This window comes from Dermacentor silvarum, chromosome 8 (genome assembly GCF_013339745.2).
Source record: "Dermacentor silvarum isolate Dsil-2018 chromosome 8, BIME_Dsil_1.4, whole genome shotgun sequence".
In the NCBI taxonomy this organism is placed as follows: domain Eukaryota; kingdom Metazoa; phylum Arthropoda; class Arachnida; order Ixodida; family Ixodidae; genus Dermacentor; species Dermacentor silvarum.
The window spans coordinates 6,532,360-6,537,551 of record NC_051161.1 but is presented as its reverse complement, the minus strand read 5'-3'; positions in this window follow the sequence as shown (position 1 = coordinate 6,537,551).

Here is a 5,192-nt window from a genome sequence, read left to right as displayed (position 1 = left end):
GGCTTTATTCGATCGCCAGCATTCGCGGGTCTCCTTTCGGATGTGTGTAGCGTGCTCCGTTTGCGGAGGAAAACTGGGGACCGCGTATACTTTCTAATCCTTTATTCTTTCAATTCTCTTCGTCACATGGTCGGGCGCCGCCGTTGTCGGCAAAATCGGCCACTCGTTGCGTTTGGATAAGCAATGAAGAATTGAAAGCGAAATTAACTATTTGCGAGACACGGCACTTGTTTGCCTTCAAGAGCGAACCACGCAGTAAATATATAATCTGTGTTTGACGCGATACTTCGGTATTGAGAGTTATACTGTCCTGGCTCAGTCCTAATTTGCGCCTCGGCCTTTCTTACTTCAGCGTCTCAATGTATACTGCACGGTATACATTTCAAGTTGGGACTTTGAACAATGTCGCTAACGGCCGATGCCGATAATGTCCCTTTTCTCGCGCGATCCCATTCGATATTCCGCCTTCATATACCTTCGCTGGTCTCTCGGCGACGTGAATGCAGAAAGAATCGATACACTGCGTAAAAGATGCGATGTCGCGGGCACTATATTGGTGGTCATGCAGGTGCATCCATGCATAGGTCGGCAGTCGCGCGCTTGCAGTGTGTAGGCCGGGGCCAGCGTTGCGGAGTGGCGCCCTCATCCACTCCGGAAAGTGGAGATCTCCGCAATTTCACTCCTTTTAGCTCCTCACGGGATGGTGAGAGTTGGAACATTCCCACTCCTGGAGCGGCTGAGCTGCATGGTCCATTATGCTCCGCCAATTCCAGTAAATGGAACGCTTTCTCTTAATTTATTAACTTGCTCCATTTAGAGCCTGGTAACTAAGAACATTTTTGTAAACGGTGTTATTACAACGATACACACCAACTAGCCCAATTCACAGCTCTTCTAGATACACAAATAACGTTAGGCGCCATTTTTTCGCGTACGTGCTATACTATATATCGTGCCCCTTGATATGACTAACATAAAAGCGAAACGCCTTGATGTGTTTCGCAGGATGATCCTTCTTGTTTCTTATTTATGGGCGCGTTAACTGGCACCGTTTTGTCCAGCACACCTTCTGGGCCAGGAGGCATGAGCCTACCAGGAGGCCCGGACTTGGGCTTTAGTTCCTTCGGGGCTAATAAATGTTATTTCTCTCTCTCTCTCTCTCTCTCTCTCTCTCTGCGCCCCTTCTGGTTACTCGGCAGCGCGCAAAAATACATGGCGCGCGTTCCAACTAAATCGCCACGGACTCGCGCAGGGCGCAACTGTTCGCCACGTCGTTTTTGTCCTCCATCCTTTTGTCGTATAGGTCAAGCATGCTCTAGCTGAATTGAATCATTATTGAGAACTAGAAGTTGCTGTCTTTAAGTGCACTTCAATATCGTAACGCAGGAATGGTTCCGCGTCTTGAAAGTTTAGGATGTGTGAAATACTGCGTCTATAATTACCGCGAAAGAGGTATACTCACTTAAGGGTAGATACCGAAAGAGCCGGTATCGAGTAAATATTTAGAAATGTAATAAATTGGTAGCGTGTAGTTCCGTCCAATTGACAATTTTATCCGTTTTGTAGACTCGCTTAAAATCAACACTAAGCGCTCCAGGACTATGTGCCCATTCCGGAATCCCAGGCTATTGCTTTTTTTTTTTTTCTCGCTCTCTCACACACACGCACACTTGCGCGCGGATTAAGTTACACCTCATTTAACGTGCGCGTAAAGCGAAATACACGAGTGTTTCTTGCCGTGAATCATGCACGCGACCTAATCGTGCTCGGTAGCAGAACGCCGAAGACAATACCGTCACGGGCTCGAAGGACGCGAACAACAACGTCATTTTAGAATGCGTTTGCTGCAGGTACACAACCCCGCTTGGCTTGGAACAACACATCCAAGCCAAGTGCGCTGTATACTGTAGCATCAAACGACCGCCCCCGATATTCCGGATGCGACAGTGTACTACCTCCAATAACAGCGTTTGGTTTTCGTACATGCGTCGAAGAAACAGTAAAGAGAAACAGCGAATCGGTTTACATTTGTAGGCAGACTGGTATATAGAAGGTTACTTTTATTTCCAAGTTCCAAAACAGTGGCCGTGCATTTGCTTACTACTGAATGCAATGCGATTTTCGCGTATGAAAAAAGAAGAATAGGTATGGCAATTTCAAAGCGGAGATGCCATCCGTCCCCTCGTCCTGTTTATCAAGCCTCCGTTCACGGCAACGTGGCACAACAGAAATGCGGTCTATACCGATATAGTTTAGCTTGGTAATTCTCTTGTGTCCCTTAAGGTGAAGGTATTTTGCGCAACATTGGGTGGTTATAATATAGATGCGATATACAAAAGACAAACAAGCGATACCATGCACGGGCCCTGTCCGCGTGCTACTCGCATATACACGCAATGACTGAGACAGCAGGAAGTGGCTCTCGTCTCGCCCCATCACGCTGATGTATTCGTCGTCCAATACTTTATCCGTCCAGACGCCGCTTCCTTTAACTTGGAAATATATGGATGACTATACGAGCATAGCGGTGCCATGCCAGATCGGGCGCATAGGTCGCGCCTGCGAGGCGAAACTTAATTCGAACGACACACGCGCGGCAGCTGCCTCGTTGCTGGCACGTCACGAGCGCATGCGGGTATGCTAAATACATGCAATATTTCCAAGCGGTGACGTCACGGGAGAGGTGCTCAGCCTCGATTGCAAGGCCCGGAGCGCGAACGGCGAGATCGGTTGCGAAGGGAAGTCCTGGGGGAGAAGAGCCACGGCCACCTGCGCCGAAAGGACACGGGGAAGAGAGGCGCAGTCACATGTAGTTAAATGGCGACTCTTGCTGGATAGAGTGAGATTTAGGAAGAGGGGCGACGCCTGTATGGAATGTGCCTGGTGCGAAGAAAGGCCACTGGCAGAAGGGGAGTGAGCAGGTGAACGGCTGGGTACCGTATAAAATGGAAGCCAGAGAAACGAATTCAAATAGATGCCTCGACCTGGCGTGTGCTGAGAACCTGAGCATCGCGTTACAGAAACGACGCCAGCGTGCCAAACGATGACCCTGGAGCCTCTCGAAAAAAGCCTATAAAAATCGTGTTGCCTCGTCGAAGGCACACTGTTCGTATATATAGACGCCGCTTGCAAGACGTGGGCATCCTCGATGCGCCTTAGTTGATGAATCCTATACGTGAATGAACGACGGCTGCGTGAAGGCGCCTCTCTCCCAGCAACACTCGCGGCATCCGTGGGCGGACATATGAGCGCCGCGTCCCGACTGCATAATTCCTGGTTCCGCCCGAATGGAGTGCAGTAGAGCCATGCAGCGCCGTTCCGCGAAGCGCCACGCGGTCACGCTCAATGAACGAAAGCGCGCCGAGTACTATATATACCCGGAAGCCGGGCAGCGTGAGTGTACGAGGCGCACGCTGGCCCCAGCAGAGTGGACGATTTAAATGAAGCACGATACACAGGGTAGGTCGCACACGTTCGACGACGCCTCTGCGTGGCAAGGTGTACTTCTTGCTCACATACATACTGTTGCACTGCTGCGCCCGAGCGAAGCGCGTCGCACCCCGGCGGCGCACATATTTCGTCACGCCTGCCCGACGCGTGCTCGCTGCGCAGCAGGGAGCCCGATGACGAGCCGCGGGCCTCGGAGAGCCCCGCTATGCGACAACACAAGAGCCCCGCGCGTTCTCTAATCGAAAACAAAGTTCGCGTGCCGAGACGCCGCGTGCACGTCTGGCTTCACGGATCTCGCTGAGGCAACAGAGGAAAAGTAGGAGTAGTCGAGGCGGCAGTTCCCATCTATTAAAGCGATTTCCGAGTCGTTTGGCGTGTGATTACTCCTGCGCACAGCCCACAAACTGGAACTGTTCGAGAGACCAGCGGACATTCGACCATGTCCGACAATGAGCAAGCGGCGTGCGAAACTCGCGCAGCGGCTTTGCACTTTGCAACACGTGAGGCACTGCAGTGCAATTGCCTTCTTAAAGGGGTCCCGAACCACCCCTCGATCTTGGTGAAAAAACAGTCCCCGGATAACATACGCAAGCTGTGAACGTCTCGGCCAAGTTTTGCAGTCGTGCGCAGTGCGTGGAGCTTGCAAGCGGAGCGCGAGGTCACCTTTCTCTCAAACGCTTTTATCCCGGGTTTCACGACCGATTTCCAGCGACGGATGTGATAGTCGCCATCTAGAAGCGGTGAAGCGATCGAAGCACTGCATTGTGACACTAACGAGCGCCGACAAGGAGCGCTTCGGTAGTAACAGCACAGCGGAGGGTCCAACGCGGTGTAGCCATAACAACCAAGTACAGCCTCGTGCATAGTTTCATACAATAATTATACAATAAAACATTAATATTGTCCGGCGGCAGGATTCGAACACAAGGACTCTGGAAGAGAAGCCCGATGTTGAAACCATTACGCCACGGACGAGTGCATCGACACGCGACATAAGACGCCCTACTGAATTTATCACGGGCAAGCCACTGCATTGAGACGCTTGGCGTTTCGATTGGCCACCTCGCCAAGCTGAACCGTTGTAATTAGTAGCGATTGTGCGTGTTCGCAGAGTCTTCTGCACTTCGAAAAGTATACATCGCTCGGAAATTTACGACAATGAAGGCATATGAGGCGCAATAACCAAAGTCACAAGAACGTCTAAATCCACGCACGAAGATCAGACAAATCCATGTAGTTCCCATCTTTCCCACGGTGGCTGAACGATTGCAACGCCAGAGTATGCACTACAATTCCATGAAGCTGCTATACGTAGCGTTGATACCGCGGGGTGCCGCGAGGAGTCCGCTGACTGAGCGCAGTGCAGCTCGCCGAGGACAACCGCGTTTGGCGCGTCGTAGGCGCCAAATCGGAAATAGTGGCGTCTACGTGAACATCCAAATCAAGCTTAAATTGCGCGCCACACCGGTGGGCAGAGCGTTGTGGGCACGACCCGCTCCGCCATAGCCTTCGCAGTACAAGTAACTGAAGAAGCACCGCGAGGCCACATGTCTGATTGCCAATAACTGAGCTTCTGCTGAACACATTCAAGTACTTGTTGCGGCAAAGTATTTCTGAAATAGTCTAATTTAACTTCATATGCACTTTGATAAAAAGTGGTTCAGGAGCCCCAATACTCTCCATGGCTCACCGGCTAGGCCATTGCTCTGCCGAGGTCTCACCGGCTAGGCCATTGCTCTGAC